Below are 19,146 nucleotides of genomic sequence, written 5' to 3' on the forward strand. Positions count from 1 at the left end.
ACAAACTGCCAATAGTAATTTTCAAATTTAATGAATATCAGGTCTTTGAAGGGAATAATCTGATGAAGATAAAATGCAAGCATTCATCCTAACCTCTATTTCCTGCATCTGTTCTACCCCTTCTCCTAGTTACTGGAAGTAAGAGGAATGGTGCTAATCAAACTTCTCAATTCATGCATGAAGTTCATTCTAGAAGGGGGTCCTTTGCTATGAGCATTGCCAGAAACATAGCAGTTGACAAATCTATCACCTCAAGGCATCTCTGGTGCTCACCGTCACATCATTTTTAAGAAAGTAGGTAAAGAGATGCCCTGTTTCACATAATTTTTCACAAACTGATTGGAATTTCTTAGGAATTCAGCATAACTGTGGTCATTGGAAAAACCATCTAAAACACTCTGCGTTCTCTCAGAAGAAGGAAACCTTTGATGACTGAACTGTGTTTAGAGAAATTACTATTAGAATTTCAGATGCAGTGGATCCATTGTGTCTAATACTATTAAGTTAATCATGCTATTCCGGGTCTAGAATCTGTTAAATAACGTTCAGCTAAAAACTAAAATCAACAAATTGCAAATATCACTTATCCTTATCAGTCTACTGTTTATCAAATTGCTAATGAATCATTGCTGAAATAATTATAAAGAAGGGGATTATGAAGACTTATGCTGGTAATCACATAAGATTCAGGATAAAGTTGGTCTAAAATATAGTTGACATTTGAAGGATGATTTATATTGTTACATATGTATTTAAAATCTCAAATTTATATAATATGAAGTCAGAACTTATAATTCACAATGAACTTAAAGTTCACTGTTACATTATAAAAAGAAGACTTGCTAAGCATATTTCTAGCTAAATAAGACTCCCATTGTAATATTTAGCACTTACACAGTTTTTCAAGTACTTTGTAAGCCTCCATTTAAAATAACTAATGTTTGTAACATACTAATTACAAATTTCTCTTATTTGTATATACTGATTTGAATAGGCCTTAAACTGAAATATCTTTACTGGGTAACAATGAAAGTCACTACAAAATGTATTTCTATGCCATACAACCATTTCTTTACACTTATTTTCAATTATTTTAATCCCTACTATTTCAGACCGATTATTTTTGTTATCAGAATAAACCTACCAGGTTTTGCTGCACTATATGCATTTCTATTTGTAATATGAGATTTCATTCTACAGTTTGCAGATTATTGGAATTGGTATTTGTTTAAATTCAGGTTCTGTACTTATATATCTCTATGAAGGATTTGGATTAGATGACATATAGAGAAATATAATTATTTTGTTAGCCTTTCTATACCACAATTTTCTCATTTGTTAAAAAAGGGAGATTAGGCTGGATTATAATCTAATTATGTTTGAAGTCTATGATTCTAGGATTATTATGTTAAGATTGATACCCTATAGTTATTGTTACTATAATGAACTAAGGAACTCCTGGTAAATTGTGGATTGACATTTTGGAGGACCATGAGTCTTAAGAGAATTGACATACAGTAGCATATTCACAGGCCAAAAGACATTTTGTCATTCAAAAAAAAAATTGGAAGAAAATGTAAAAACAAATATAGTTTAAGCTCTATCAACCTAAAATTATTTCTTATGTTATGGAAAGAAAGTAGTGGTAAACAAGAATTTTAATATTAAAAGAAATTTTCTTGATGAAACATTAAATAATTCAGCATTAACCTTGTTCCAAATTTTATGCCGAACTTCATTGTAATGAAGATGCATAAATTCTCTCCTTTGGAAACATTAGTATTGCAGACTTTAACTTCTAAGAATAGTAATAAAAGCAGCAAGCAAAACTGTTGCTAAAACATTTTAATTAAAACTTCCTATTTATGGGACAGATTAACAAGTGCCTTAATCTGAACTAGTTTTAAGGAATCATTACTCTCCTAATTTGATAGTCAAATTCTCTTTGAAGAAAGTGAAATATTAATAAAAACAAGAACATTAATTAATTTAGTTATTTTCATTTTTAGTTAATATAATTTTTATCTTATGCATTTATTATATTTAATATATTCGAATATATTAATTAAAAGAAAATTAAAACAGGAAAAGCTGTTCTATATAATATTCTAAATAGTCAATTTTCAGTAAGGTGGATTAGATAGCAGCAGTTTTTTATAAGCTTTACAGGTCTGTTATCAGGTGCATGATCTAATGAAAAAAATCATATGAGATCTTTTGATAATCTAAAGAGAGGTTAAAAAAAACTTCCTTTATGTAGTAAATAATTAGCATTTTGTGCCTATCAAGACATGTGCTAAGAGTTTTTTACATTTTGATCCAAGAAAAAGTGCTAGAAAGAAGAACCAAATTATAAGCTATCATAGTATATCCTTGCTATTTGCTCAGGGACAAATTCTGGACATTTACAAATATAACAATAAAAGCTAAAGATAAATGTTGGAGGGGGAGGAACTATTTAACATGCAACTTTATACAAAATAAATTTTAAATCCTTAGATTCCAGAGTGAGCAGTAAAGCAAAAGTAAACTTTATTCTGTTTTCAAGCATAAAATACAGTTTATGTCCTGAAAAAATCAGCCACTGGGAGCTGGGGTTATTCTGCATCTGTGGGAAAAGACATAGAGACCAGGAAGCTAGTTCTACAGTTCATTGAGTAGTAAAGACTACTACTACTACTATTGAAAAGTTAAAAAAATAAAAGCCAAGTAGGGATTAAGATCTCATAGTCTCTATAGCAAGAAGGTAAACCAGAAAGACCAATGAAAACATTTTCAGATTAGTAAAATACAAAGTAATATGGGACTACATCAAATGTAAAGGCGACACAAGAATGTAATATTTCTAAATATTTTCATGGTTCTTGGGATGGAGGGGGAAGATTTTTGAATTATTAATATCTGAAAGCAAAAATCAGCAAAATTATGGTGTTTATTTTGCCTAACCTTTATCAAACTTTTATTGGAAGTTTTCTAGAAATATTAGTTTTAATGACAGTAGAAGCAAATGTACAATGTTTTGCAAGTCTTGGGTTCTAAATAAGTTGCAGGTGACTAGTGAAAAATAAGGCAAAATTGTGCTTAAAAGTAAATTTCAAATCCAGACAATAAAATCAAACATATCCCCATGTCTAAATGGCCTTTCATGTCAGCATAAATTCTCAATAAGCATTCTGAATTAATTTGATTGAATTTACTGAAGGAACTTTCATAAGAAAACACGATTGAAATATTGTTTCTTCACCTCAAACTATCCTGTCTTTCACTACTGTCTTACCCCCCACCCCCACCCCCTTCCTTTTTTTCAAGAAATCCAAAATGATGGAGAGAGAAGATAGTGCTGTTTGGCTGAGCTATTTAGAACTTGATGCAAATGAGGTCAAAGTTAAGAACACAAATACCATACAAATTTAGTTAAATTTGCATAAAGGAAAACACTTGCAGATACACAGATTATAATCACTAAGTACAATGACTATATCATTAAAATAATGATTGGGTTGTATTAAAAAAAGTTAACACTAGGCCCTTCATATTTAAAGGAGTAATTTTGTGAATGATCAGTTAAGGAGAGTAGAAACAAGAATGATAGTTTTGGAGTCAGAACTTGGGATTGATTCACAACTTATTTATTGCTTGTCATCAGGAAAGTCACAAAGTCCAGCAGCCTCAATGTCCTCATTTGTAGACATGACGTTGGTGAGATCAGTGGTCTCTAAAGTAAGGACTGTGACCCTGATGGAGTATGCAATAGCCCAAAGAGAAGAAGGAAATTTGCCCACTTGTGTCCAACACCACTTTATCGCCCATTATTCCTCTAAGCTCTTCACTCTGGCTGAATGATGGTGAACCTATGGCATGGATGCCAAAGATGGCACACAGAGACCTCTCTGTGGGCACATAAACTGTCGCCTACCAGAGTTAGTTACTAGAAAGGCAGTGGGACTCGGATGGAGCTGCTCCCTCTCCCTCTCCTCTGTGTTTCCCCACCCCTCTGTCCAGGAGCCGAATGCAAGCACTTCCTCCCTCCCCTGGGCTGAGCACCTGGGTCACTTCTTCCTTTTCACCCACCCCTGTCTGGGGTATGTTGGGTGGGTGAATGGTGGGGCACAGCACATGGTGACTAAAAAGCTCACCATCCCTGCCCTAGCCCTTCTAGTTTCCATTTGAGCTCCCAGTCTGTGTCTCTGAACCCTCCTGGTCCCCTGCACCTACATCAGCAGCACTCCCCAACCTCCTCTCCTGCACTTCAGATCACCTGGCTTAAGCAGGAGTCTCTCTGCCTTGACTCTGTGCCTCAGGGGGAAGATTCCTCTTCCCTCCCTTTTTCATTTTAGGTGGGAGAATGAATTCCAAAGGATCAACAGGCATGGATGGGAGCAGATTTCCTCAGATTATCTTTCTCCCTTAACCTGTTTCCTCTTCAGAACTTTTTAACTTTTTCCAGTCACCCAATCTATGGCCCAGACTCTCCCCTTTCTCTCACACATTCAAGCAGTTGCCAAATATTGTCATTTCTCTCCATAACATCTCTGGGATATAACGCCTTTTTTTTGCCATTTACCCAGCTACCACTCATTTCAGACACTCATTTGACCTCACCTAGATGACTATTGAAAACACCTCTGCCCTCCAATCCATACCCCACAGTCCTGTCAAAATGAAGATTTTACCATATCACCCACCTACTTAATAAACACAAATGTCTCCTTATTGAAACTAAAAATAAATTTAGTCTTCTTGTCTAGTTATATTGTTAGCAATTAATTCAGTTAATTTGATCAAACAATTATTATATAAAACTCATCATCCTTATCTCTCCAGGCCACACAGAGAAATTAAAAAAATTCAATTCACAGTGCTTTCATTAAAATATATTAAATATTAGTAAATATGATAATAAATCATTAATAGTTTAGTAATTATAAAATGTAAACATATCCATAAAAACACATTTTAATGACTGAAGAATATCTGAACAAACTGAGTTATATGTCAATATATAATTGTACAAAATGACTGTCATAAAATGTAAAGAATCACAAAGAAATGGTAAGATACACGAAATCAATACAAAGTAAAGAAAGAATATACACAACTATGGAGAAAATTCCAAGAATATACACAACTATGGAAAGAATATACACAACTATAACGAGACTTTCTAATGAGCGCATCATCAGCAAACAGACTGGGATTACTCTGATGATAAGATGCAATTTCACTGAGTTATCTGATCAGTACTTCTATCTTGGGTAGACACTATAGATAAGAACATACAACACAGTCAAGTTACAAAATGTAAACAGTTCAAGTTTTATGGTTTTAGTTTTTGCTTTGTTCTTTATTTGGCCTGTGTATCCTATTATTCATACTTGTGAGATTATTTGGTTTATAATAAAATCTTTTTAAAAGACATGAATTGAGAGATTAATACTATTACAATATTATAATGAATATTCAGCATTTGTTACTGAATATTTCATTACTGAATTAATTACTGAATATGTAGAACAACTATGTGTCCTAAACTTGTTGGTATAGTAAGCTTAAAATTGCACTAAGCCTTTTAGATGGGTTCCAATGTATGTGTATATATATATATATATACATATATATATATGTATGTATGTATATATATGTATGTATATATATATAATTATTATTATTTGGATTTCAGGATTCCCATGTCTATCAAGGTTACCCCTCCATATAATAGGAGTTAAGAAAATTTTTCCCTGACAGCTAACTAAAATTGTCCAGGAGACTTGATGGGCCCAGGGGCTAAAGGCTGAAGACATAAATTCCTGGTAGTTTTTGGCCCTGCTAACTTGGCCTTCTGGTCATCTAAGGGAATAAAAAGATCCATACATGGATAGTTGGGTCCTTCAGACTTGGGAGATATCCTAAGATAGCAGGAGTTACCAAACCCTGACCTGCTAACCAGACATGTTTCCATATGATGAGCATACTGAGTTTCTGTACCGAGAAAAAAGGACACAGGCTAAGTGCTAGAAGAGCTCTTTGGTAGACTATTTATTCTAAGCCATGATTTAGTAAATTTCATGCTGTTAACAGTTGAATGAACAATTGCCTCATTTTGTTCTAACATTGAACCTGAAAAGGGTATCAGTCAGTTCTGGCCCTTCCAAAGATCCTAACTGGGAAGATAATTCGATCAAGTTGAAGTTACTGCAGATGTATTCATATTTCTCAAACTATTCCTTCCAATTTGTTAAGGCTGAAAATAGAAGTGACAAATGATATATGATTAGCCTTATGTTTTTTCTTTTTGTAAAAATTACATCTAAAATTTTTTTACAAGTTAAGGTAGAGAATTTTAGGAAGAAAATCACAAATATAGGCAACATTAACATTGAAAATAGAATGTTCTATAAAGTAATTCATTAAAAATTATAAAAATATAAAGTATTTAGGAATCTATCTGCCAAGACAAACATAGGAATTATATGAACACAACTACAAAAAACACTTTTCACACAATTAAAGTTAGAATTAAATAATTGTAAAAACATTAATTGCTCATGGTTAGGATGAGCTAATATAACAAAAATGATTAATCTTACCCAAATTAATCTACTTATTCAGAATTTAAAACCAAGCAAGAGATAGAGAACATTACACAATATAAAAATGAATGACTTTGTTTATATCAAATTAAAAAGATTTTATACAGACAAAAACAATGCAACCAAAATTAGAAGGAAAGCAACAAACTGGGCAACCATTTTTATAATTAAACTCTCTGACAAAGGTTTCATTTCCCAGATATATAAGGAACTAAGTCAAATTTACAAAAAAAATCAAGCCATTCCCCAATCAACAAATGGTCAAGGAACATGAATAGGCAGTTTTCAGATGATGAAATAAAAACTATCAATAAGCATATGAAAAGTGTTCTAAATCCCTCCTGATTAGAGCAATGCAAATTAAAACAACTCTGAGATACCACTTTACACCTAGCCGACTGGCCAATATGGCAGCAAAGGAACATGATGAATATTGGTGAGGATGCAGCAAAATTGGGACACTAACCCATTGCTGGTGGAGTTGTGAATTAATCCAACCATTCTGGAGGGCAATTTGGAATTATGCCCAAAGGGCGCTAAAAGAATGCCTGCCCTTTGATCCAGCCATACCACTGCTGGGTTTGTACTCCAAAGAGATAATAAGGAAAATTACTTGTACAAGAATATTTACAGCTGTGTTCTTTGTGGTGGCAAAAAAAAATGGAAAATGAGGGGTATCCATCGATTGAGAAATGGCTGAACAAATTATGGTATCTGATGGTGATGGAATACTATTGTGCTCAAAGGAATAATAAAGTGGAGGAATTCCATGGGAACTGGAACAACCTCCAGGAATTGATGCAGAATGAAAGGAGCAGAACGAGGAGAGCATTGTATACAGAGACTGATACACTGTGGTACAATCCAACATAATGAACTTTTCCTACTAGCAGCAATGCAATGATCCAGGACAATTCTGAGGAACTCTATCCACATCCAGAGAAAGAACTGTGGGAGCAGAAATACAGAAGAAAACATAGGATCAATCACATGATTTGATGGGAATATGATTGAGATTTTGATGTTAAAGGATCATTCTTCTTCAAATATAAAATGGAAGTAGGTTTTGAACAATGATACATGTATAACCCAGTAGAACTGCTTATCCGCTTCAAGTGGGAGGAGGTGGGAGGAGGAGGGAATCATCAATCATGTAACCATGAAAAAGTATTCTAAATGTAAAAAAGAAAAGAAAAAAGAAAACATTCAAATTAGAATGTTCTATAAAATAATTTATTAAAAATTATAGGTAAAAGTAAAAGGATTGTTTCATTCTGGCCTTTTGTTTCCATATTATGCTGTTTTTATATATTGTGGGAAAAAACCCAAACCTTTATTAAGTGACCACTAATCTTGTTGGTTAATCATTTATATCTATTTGACTTAAAATGAAATTTACCTTAATTTCAGTGTTTTAAAAATGCACAGACTAACAACTGTCCAAATAGTATTTCAATTCCTGTTTCTACTTTTAGACCAACTCTTATGATATACACAGCTACAGATGTAATACTTAAAGAATAATGTGTAAATGTTACCTCCAGAGAATGAACTGAACAATGGAAACATGAAAGACATAATTTATATATATAGATATATATTTGTCTCCTGGATGATGCCTTCAAGAATGCAGGGAGGGAAGGGAGGGATTGAGATACTTGTAAATAAATTCTATTAATATCTTTTAAGATTCTTTTAAGTGGAGTAATTTTGCACCTAGTTAACCACAGAAAACTATCCATAGTTTATCCTGTCTTTGATGGCTCAACTCAAGTTAGTACAGAACAGAGAATCACTTATTAAACTTGAAGATAAGTTATAAAGAGAGAGGCCCCAAACTAAACTAGTATCCATGGAATGAAAAGGGATTGGCTTAAGTAAGGACCCTTGCCCAAAGGATGGAGAATAGGAAGGTATGGACAAGAGTGAGAAAAGGTGAGAGGGCAGAGATGAACAGTTATCCTCACTGCTGGAAAGAGTATAAACATCCATGAAAACATGTAGCCATTTTAGTAGAAGATGCTGATTTAAACCATGAAGGGGAGAATAAACAAGGTTAATTTTATTCCCCCCCCCCAAAAAACCTAAAAACTAATTGGCCAAAAAGTTATTAATATGCTCTATGCCTTAAAAGTTTCTTGATTACTGTTGATGGTACCACTATCCTCTTGCCTTCATTTCATTTTCCACCTATCTCTGAATCATGACTCCTCTACACTGGTTTTCATCCAGATTTCCTCTCTTGCCCCTGAAGTTTGTACTTTCCCCAGAAACTACTCTGCTATCTGACAAATGGGCTTTCACCTTATTTTGCCCAGATACGGCCTTCGTCTCACTTTCTTGCCATTTCCAGATCATGTTACCTCACATGTATCCCCCTCATTTCCCTTTATATGTTGTCTTCTTCCATTGGAACAGATGATCGAGGTCAAGGTCTCTCTTGGATGCTTTTTCCTTGTATTCCCAATGCTTAGTATCAACTGCTTAATAAATATTCTATCTAGTTATTTATCTAGGACCCAAATTTCAATTATCTTTGACTCTTTCTTCTACCCTATGGCTCATGTCCATTTGTTTGCCATAATTAAAATGACATTGTTCTCAGGTATAATTATCAATAGTTATTAAACTCTGCATAGACAGACCTTATTTCCTAAGTGCCAACCCTAATTCATGAACTGCCTACTGGCAGTTTTGAAACATATCTTAAAATTATCTCAAATTCACTATGTTAAAACATAATTCATCATTGTTCCTCTTTTAAAATTTGCTATTACTGCGGAGAGCATCATCATCCTTTCATTCACCCAGGTATTATACTGGTGTCATCTTTAACTCTTCACTCTCACTTAGCCTATATATCCAGTCAGTTGCTAACTCTTCACTTTTCCTTCTCTAAAACATGTGATCTCTGCTTCTTTATCTCTATTATCATGACCACCAGCCTAATTCAGACCCTCATCATTTCCTTTCTGGACTATAAAAAGAGCCTTTTAATTGTTTTTTATCTCAAGTCTTTCCCCATAGTTGCCAAAATGATTCTCTCCTCCCCTTCTCTAAGGCAGCAAATAGTCTAATATAGGTGCTGATATCAGTGCTTTCAAGCAATTTGTATTTCTATATTCCCCATGTTGTGACTGAAGACATATCCCAGATACAATAAAAAAACACATGAAGGAAATAAAGTGAAAGATGATGGGCTTTGATCTGCAATAGATTCCAACAGTTCCTTCTGTGGTTGTGGATACTGATTATTTATTTATTTATTTATTTTTGAATCATGAGTTCCTTGGGGTTGTTTTGGAACTTATGTTTTGCTGATGATAGTTTAGTCCTTCATAGTAACTGTCCTCTTGTTCTGTTCCTTTCACTTTGCATGAATTCATTTAAATCTTTACAGGTGTAAATAAGACAGCAGCTTTTAATAATTTAAGTTTTAATGAGAATATAGTAGATTTGTAAATTAATATTATCCCTTTAAGCCAGAGAAAACTTCTAACAGCTTTTAACAATTAACAATTTAGTTTAATTAGAGATAGTAAAAGAATATAGTAAAATGAATATAGTAAAGGAGGGAAAGAGGTAGAGAAATAAATTTTCCTAATGTCTAAACTAGTTATCCCATAACTGCCTATAACTTCCTTGTAAAACTGCATGTATCTACCTATAACAACAACCCCCACAAAGTTCCAACCCAATTCACCCAATCAAAACCAACCTAATAAGTATTTAATCCAACCCCATTTAGGTCTGCCAACAAAGACCAGTCACCTTCCAAAAAGTTCAAGGAAGGGGAAAAACTCTAATAGCCCTAACCAAAAGCCAAACACCCAAAAGGCAAAAAACCCTCTAAAGTCTAAAGCCAAAAGCCCTTTGAGTAAGCTCAGGCCCGCCTTTATATTCCAGCAACTAAATGCCAAACACCAACTAATCACCAACCCACACCACCAGCAACCAACCCCCAATGACCAACTCACCACATCCAGCAGTCAATTTCCCACACCTGCCAGCCCTAACTGGCTGGCTGACTGTCAGCAACTGACAGGCCAAGAACTAACTCTTGATCTCTTTTATATCCTTCTCCTACCTCACTTCATGCCTCTATGGTTTCTACTTCCTGTCCCTGTGGGCTGGTTAATCCCTATACATCTCTATGGTAAATAGAGGACCTCCAGATCTCCTATTAAATTTGATAAATTAAAGGATTCTTCTTTACACAGATTTTTCAGTACTTATCCTGTTTGTCATTTCTTATGGCACAATAGTTTCCCATTACAAACATATATCACACCTTGTTCAGTCATCACCCAATTGATGGATATTTCAGGTTCCAATTCTTTGCCACTACAAAGAAAGGTACTAAAATATTTTGTACAAGTAGATCCCCCCCTTTGATCTCTTTCAGATACAGACCTGGTAATGGTACTGCTGGGTCAAAGAGCATATATAGTTTTATGGCCCTTTGGTCATGGTTCCATATTGTTTTCCTAAATGGTTGTGTCAGTTCATAGTACATAGTATCAATAGTGCATTAGTGGCTCAATTTTCCCATATCCCTTCCAATATTTCTCATTTTCCTTTAGCCAGTTTGATAGGTACAAGGAGTTATCTCAGAATTGTTTTAATTTGCATCACTAGTGATTTGGAGAATTTTTTCATATGACTATTGTTAATTTAAATTTCTTAACTGCCTGTTCTTATTGTGTGAAGTAAAATATTTTCATCCTGCGGAATGGTGGGTATCACAGAGTAATGTGTCATGAGCTGGTGTCCCTTGGCACCCCCTAGCATCAGTGTGAGTGATGTGGCAGAACCAGTGTCAGTGAGCGTGGGCATCCCTAGCCAATGTTGGAGAGCCAGTGGAATGTCATCAGGGCAGGGAAGACAGCATGATGTCTGAAAGCCAGTAGCCAAGGAGAGGGTTCTTAAACTTGGGCAAGAAGTGCTTTAGCACTCTCTTGGCTTCAATACCTACCCTGTCACAGGTTTGTGATTTTTGGCTCAATGAGTCTTCCAGGTACTGGCATCTTGGCCCTTGATCTATGTATGGTGAGCTGTGCTGCCACAGTGGCAGGGCCTGAGGCAGTCAAATGAAGAATCAAGTTAGAGTTAGATTGAAATAGCTCTTCTATCACTTTCTATTTTTATTAATAAATGCTTATAAATCTGATGCTGAGCCTTCAGACCAATCTTTATGTGTTATAGTATCCTTTGACCACTTATCTTAAAAATTGGGCTCAGTTCTCTATATATTTGAGAAATCTTTTATCAGAGACACTTGCTATAAAATCCCTCTCACCAAATTTGTTGTTTCCCTTCAAATCTTGGTTGCACTGATTTGTTTCATAATGTTCCCTTTGTCTAGTTTAGTCAAAATGTCTTCCCTTAGCCATAGGTCTGACAGGTAAACTTTTCCATGTTCTCCTAATTATTTTATGGTATCTCTATTTCTAGATCAAGTAGCCATTTTGACTTTACCTTGGAGTATGGTGTGAGATGTTGGTCTATGCCAAGTTTCTGCCATATTGTTTTCCAGTTTTCTCTGTAATTTTTGTCAAATAAGTTCTTTCCCGCATAGCTTGGAGACATGATTAATAAATGCTAATTTAATTGGACTGGCCATGATGCTCATGATATGCAAGATAGTCTGAGTAGCTCTAAGATCCAAGTTTCAAGACAGGAATGACCGTATAATTCTAAGGCATAAGTGACTAAAGTATTAATTTCTACTTGCTTCCTGGATAGAGACCCTTTCTTTTAACAACTATTTTAGACTAAGGCCCAATATTCTGAAGAGACAAATGTCTGTCTCACTTAATTATTCTGCCTAAATGGTCTGTCTGACCATTATTCTGCAGTGGAAAAGGAGTTTTCCTACACCAAATTTGCATTATAAGGTTGTATAAATAATATTACTCCCCATTTTACAGATAAAAAAAAAAACTATGATTCAGAGAGGTTAAATTATTTATCAAGCATCAGACAGTAAGTGTCCAAATCCTAGGACACAAACCCAGGTTCTTTGATCTCTTCTAACATCAGTGTTCTTTCCATCACTCCATGCTGAACAAAAAGTTCATCACTGATCACTTAGCATTCACTTGTTCACATAGTGGCTCTGGTTGCTGGTGGCTGAACTCAAATTCCACCGCTAAGGCTTACTACCCTGGTGATGTTTGGCAAGGCACTCAAACCTCCCTAGGCTTTAGCTTCCTCATCTGAACTATGAGGGTTTCTGAATGTGACTAAATGTTCCATAGTTATGTTCATTCCTAAATCTCAATTTCTCAAATTTCAAAGTCAAACAAAAGACCTACTATTTGTCTCACAAAAAGAAAATGTCTTCCTAAGTTTCTTTCTTTCTTTTTTAATTTAAAACCCTTACCTTCCGTCTTGGAGTCAATACTGTGTATTGGCTCCAAGGCAGAAGAGTGGTCAGGGCTAGGCAATGGGGGTCAAGTGACTTGCCCACGGTCACACAGCTGGGAAGTGTCTGAGGCCAGATTTGAACCTAGGACCTCCCATCTCTAGGCCTGGCTCTCTATCCACTGAGCTACCCAGCTGCCCCCCCTAAGTTTCTAAAAGGAAGTTAAGTACTATTTTAAAAATAAATCAGAAAAAGGAATTTTCAAGAAACAATCATAATGTATTTTTTTAAAGTCCTAATTGTAAGAAATGCAAGGTTTTCACTTTTTAGACTGTTCTATCTCAAGGTAAAAAGTAAAACTCTATCTTAGTGAAAAAGGATCATTGATTACAAAAGGATGAAAAAAGCACATTCACCAGGCTGGACCTGGTTCTTTATTATAATGGATTTTATGTCAAATAGAGTTAAAAAGGGAACTTGGACCAAGACAAAAATACTTCTTGGTGAATTGCTTTGTTTCTATGTTCACTTTAACTTAAACTTTCTGGTGTTTGCACTGTATCTTTATTTAATTAGACTTAAAAAGAAGAAATGTAGCCTCCTTCAAAAAAAAGTTTGACAAGGTGGTTTTAGAAAAATGTGAATATTAAGCAATTTTAAGTATTATATTATATACATCTTTGCTAAGTATACTTCTACTTCAAAACAAAAATATATTATTTAGTGATTTCTATTAACATTCACCAATTCCAAAGTAAATTGGTAGTACTAAGGCATATTTTTAAAAGGACAAAGAATGCTCTAAAAACTATTAGTAGACCATAATAATACTGCCTGGTACAATGTTTCTTGAACTAGATGATCAGAAGCCTTAAGAGATCACAATGATGCACAGAATGTTTGTTAAAGCCCTCATTCAACATGTATGAAGTATTTTCAAATATTTTTTTAATATTCTTGAGGTTTTAATTGTTTGTTGTCAGAAATAACTGGTACTAGAATATGCAAAACTAGGGGGAAGCTGGGTGACTCAGTGGATTTAGAGCCAGGACTAGAGATGGGAGGTCCCAGGTTAAAATTTGGCCTTGGGACACTTTCTAAATGTGTGACCCTGGGGAAGTCATTTAACCCCCCATTGCCTAGCCCTTGTCACTCTCCTGCTTTGGAACCAATACACAGTATTTATTCTAAAACAGAAGGTAAGGTTTTAAAAAAAAAGAATGTGCAAAACCAAAGAGAACATAAGAGGAAAAGTTAAATACAACAACATATTTTATCCCTAACTTACAGCCTGAATTAAAAGGCCTTCTTTTAGTAGAAAGTAATTTTTATTCCTTGTCATTTATGCTAAGGGAAGGTACATAGTCAAAGCTAAAGAAATCTGGCAAACATCCATAGGAGAGAAGAACAATTAGGCAATTTTATTAACTGTTTCTATTTATACTTTTGTTTTCAGGGTTCATAATATAAGTGAAAGACTCAGCCATAAGTAAATAAATATGGATTTGCATTTCACAAATACACTTGAATTTAGACATGCCTTGATTTCATTCTTTGAATCAAGTTTTGAAAAGTGGATGGTTCTTTTTCAGTATAAGGAAGTTTATCTAAAAATATAATGAGATTTGAGACAAATAAAACAGGATTCATTAGCTCATTCATTATTCTTTCTTGTTGAAGCCATTAGCCAAGACAGACTCATTTATCTACATAACTTAATTACTCACATTTTAACAAATATTTCATCTCAGGTTTTTTCCAATAAAACTAACTTTAGTTAAATGATTAACTCTAGTTAATTAATCAGTTAACTCTAGCTAACTCAAACTAGTGAGTTGTTTCAGACATCACAGTTGGTAAGGATATAAAAGTCCCCCCCTCCCATTTTTTTCCTTTTAGCATGAGTGAAGGTAGTCTTTGCATTATTGCCTTCAGTCTCCTGGTTTGTCACTGAAAAAAATCACTTGGCCTCTGAAATTTTCTGGGTATTTTGTTCCTGTTCAATAACACAGTGGCACTTCCCTACATTTCTTATTCTCTGAATTATAATTATAAACACACTCATACTTCAGGGTACATCCTCCTATGTATGAATGGGTTTGAAATGCATCATAGCTGAAGTTCTAAACTATTATACTGCCTCACCTGCAACTGACATGTATGTTGCATATGTCTGCCTGCTGGTAATGAAGAACTGCTGCAGATATTTATTTGAAATGGCAAATATTCCCTTAAATGTATATATATGTATATGTGTTTAGTGAGTGAAATTACTGCCTTCATAGAACACAAATTACAATTTATCTCTTTTCCAAAAGGTAAGTGTATTTGAGCCAAACTACTGAAAAGGTTTCTTTATATCACTAAGTGGGAAAGCAACTCTTGTTTAAACAAAAAAAGATAAAAAAAAAGAATGCTGAAATGTTCTAAAAAAGAGACTTCACTGAAATGATGGTAAGTTTGGTAGAGATCCAAAATGACTTTGTTTTTGATAAGTCCCTCTTGATTAAGCCATGACAGTAGACACCAAATTAAGATTTTTGAGTATTCCCAATGAACATGATCATACTTACATATAAAGGTCTAAAGCAATGTCAACTGCTCTTACTGTGGCATTACAGAACTGTACCATTGCCATCTTCATTTTTTAAAAGGATCCAAATGTCTGATAATTCAAGTGCTACTCTATCCCTGTATGGTAACCACTAATAAGACAGTATCCTAAATGTCCTGGTCTCAAGAGTTTCAGTCAAATCCTTTGGGAAATGCATCGAATCAAGTGTTAGTATTGCATAATTTTCATATATCAAGATATTTTAGGTCAATGTATTTTTCACAAATTGAACTGTGAATGATTCAACTCATAAGCATTTCACACACCTCGTAGATTAAAGGGATAAATTAGCCAGATTTAAAACAAACCAAAAATCCTCCCAAGAAATAAAACTTGGTGATGAACACTCTTTTCAGATAGAATGTCCAAGGACTTGAGAAGAGATGGGGTTGGGAGAAGAAACAGAGGGCTAACTCTTCTCTTCCTCCATTAAACTTGATAGAACCCAAGAAAACAAGGAACCAGGGAGTTCTTGCCTTTGCCACATAATCAATCATCATCTTAAATAAACACTTAAAACTGACCAAAATAGCAAAGACTTTGCTATTCTGCTTTATATATTTCTTGGCACTCTGCTTGATGAATCCCATTTCAAGGATTCCACATCACTGTTTGACACTACTAGAGCTATGATGAAGGTTCCCCCATATCTCTAAGTGGTCCTAAAGAGAGGAGTGGATTGGAAAAATCTTATATTTTCTTCTTTAAAGTAAATACTTAATAAGTGCTTCATTAAAGAACATATGATTACAGTTTCACAGCTACTGTTGGGGAGATCTGTTTTTATTGAACAGATAATATAATGATGAAATCACCAGCCTCTCTTACTCACTCAGTGTCAATGTTAATTTTGTACAAGTAAAAAGGTTCCTAGAGCAGTTTGTTTCCATTTACAACCACGTGTGTTTAAAATTGACGAGTTGGTTCGACAATTTCATTTAAGATATTAAATTATTTCTATCAAATCAAAGAAATTGGGATTCTAATAAGGCTAGCTTTAAAAAGTTTGCTTTTCCTTAAAGGTTTGACTATGAAGATTAAAAATTATGGAGCAACTAATTGGGTTGGTGAGGCAAATCAAGAATTTTAAATCTTTGTTAAATTTCTTTTCAATACAAAGAAGGAACAAATGTAAGCACATAAAAAGCAAATCCCTTAAAAGATATAATTCCTCAATAAAGAAAATACTCAGTCACCACCATGACTGCATTTTTCAGCATTTTAATTTCTTAAAGTTAGAAATCATTGATGATGGTTAAGGTCCCTGTTGGTAGAGTGAATTGAAGGACTAAATAATTCTATAAAAGTCACAGAGTAGTATCAATAGTAAAGCAAAATATCATGGCAGGGATAGTTTATGGACACTGAAGTCAACATTTTGCTTATTCCTATTTTAAATATACATACTATTTCTGTTTATCCAGATAGAATACTATGCCACTGATTTTTTCAATCAGAGTATCAACAGGTAGCACATTTTAGGAAAAGAAAGAAATGTCCTAAAAAGAGCTCCAAAAACCAGTGATCAATGAAGCTAAAGAATCAATTGAAGATGTCTCATGGGAAATGAACAGATTAAATATAAAATTAAGTTCCAACACACTAGTTCAGTTTGGTTATTCTAAAAATAAAAAGTAATAAACTCTAGTAGATTATTCCAAAGCACCTTCTTCACTTAACTAGAAAAGTCAATGGGTACATTCTTTAAGATTATGACCAAAATGCTCAAATCTTTACTACCAAAACTGTTGGCTTTCATGTTTATTTAATTTTTATTTGAATTTTTCTTCTTCAAAAGTTCTTGTGAGGGCAGCGAGGTGTCTCTGTGGATTGAGAGCTAGGCCCAGAGATGGAAGGGTCCTGGGTTCAAATCTGTTCACAGCCACTTCCTAGCTGTGTAACCCGTGACAAGTCACTAAACCCCCTATTGTCTAGCCCTTACCACTCTTCTGCCTTGGAACCAATACACAGTATTGATACTAAGATGGAAGGTAAGGGGTTAAAAAAAAAGGAAGAAAAAAATTTTTAAAAAGTTTTGCAATCTAATGAGCAATAGGTTTTATTCTTCCGACATCAAAGATTTCACTTTAGAAATTTTTTTTTCATAAAGAGAATGTTATTTGCTAATATTATTGCCAAATAATATGAGTAAAGAGAAGTCCTTCTCTGAACAGCCTGGTCACAAGCTGATGAAATTTCTGACCACAGCAACTGTTGAAGACCAACTACTGAATCGATAGCAATGGTGCACAGAGAAGCATGCACAGAGAGAGTGAGAGCATAAGAATGAAATTAAAGATCCCAGGAGTAGAGAAAGAATATTAGTCTGTCACTCCAAAAAAGATCCCCCCTCTCTAAAGCCTGGTGCAGTACAGAGAATACACAGAGCAGTTGTCCATAAGGGGAATTCCGTCAACCCCACCAATGATGCAGTGCCATCAAGAGAGGAATCTGCAGAAGCTCCCAAAGTCCAAGTAGACTTCTGCTATTGTCTTCTTCAGAACCCTGAGCCAACAAAGGAAGTGTGGCTGAAACTGGCAGTGCTATCTCATCTTCAGACCTAGGAATGTCCTAAAGGATATACTCTATTAAAACAGTAGAAAATTTGTCAAAGAGCAGTAGTTGTTTAGTCCAGCTTCCTGGCAGCCAAGGTTTAACTGATTCATACTAACCCTCTTCTGATCTTTTAAAAATCCTCAAGTTCAACCTGCAGCTTTATTTCATGGCACAGAGAAGAAACTGTGATAGCACTGCACTAAGGCCTGATCATTTTGAGTGTCCAGCAGAAGGCATGAGAAAAAACTTTCCTGCTGTATCACTGGCAGCATCATTACTGCCCTATGTCACTCCTCACCAGTTTTGTCCCCTGCTGAATCAGCATCTTCAGTTTATATCCCTTACTTATTATCCTCTCCTGTTACTGACTTGGGTAGCAAGAAAGGAATTCCTGAGTTTAAATAATGATACCTTAGAAATCACTTAACCATAACCTTTCCAAGCCCTGGAAGAAGCATAAGCCTTGATACTCTTCTGAAACTTCAGAAAGACTTCAACAACCCACAGAACTCATTCTAAATCCTTCTGAAATATTTAAAACGTCTTTACAGGGGGGCAGCTCGGTGGCCAAGTGGACTGAGAGCCAGGCCCAGAGATGGGAGGTCCTGGGTTCAAATCTGGCCTCAGAAACTTCCTAGCTATGTGACCCTGGGCAAGGCCCTTCACCCCCATGGCCTAGCCCTTACTATTCTTCTGCCTTGGAACCAATACCCAGTATTGATTCTAAGACAGAAGGTAAGTTTTAAAAAAAAATAAAACATCTTATACCAGATTATGATCCTTTCCAGGCCAAAAATTAAAAAAATAAAACATTTTCAGAAATGCTTATAATGATTTAATGCATTTAAGTTAAATGGCTTTAATAGATGATTTTTCAGAGAACATTTTGATAACTCAAAATTTTTAATTTAAATGTCAAAAAGTCAAGAATGGACGTTCATAAGAGAAAAACCACAAGCTATTAATTAAAATTTAGAAGTAGCGCAAGAGAAAGGGAAGTTTTTACAAGAATGTCTTTT

The 19,146-nt window shown here is 34.6% G+C and overlaps 1 protein-coding gene across 6 annotated transcripts in view; it reads right to left on the reverse strand.

The window, feature by feature from the left end:
- Window positions 1-19,146, reverse strand: part of ZEB1 (zinc finger E-box binding homeobox 1) — a 210,954-nt gene that overhangs the window by 115,767 nt on the left and 76,041 nt on the right. The window lies entirely within an intron of this gene.

The sequence above is a fragment of the Monodelphis domestica genome, chromosome 5 (assembly GCF_027887165.1).
Source record: "Monodelphis domestica isolate mMonDom1 chromosome 5, mMonDom1.pri, whole genome shotgun sequence".
NCBI classification, from domain to species: domain Eukaryota; kingdom Metazoa; phylum Chordata; class Mammalia; order Didelphimorphia; family Didelphidae; genus Monodelphis; species Monodelphis domestica.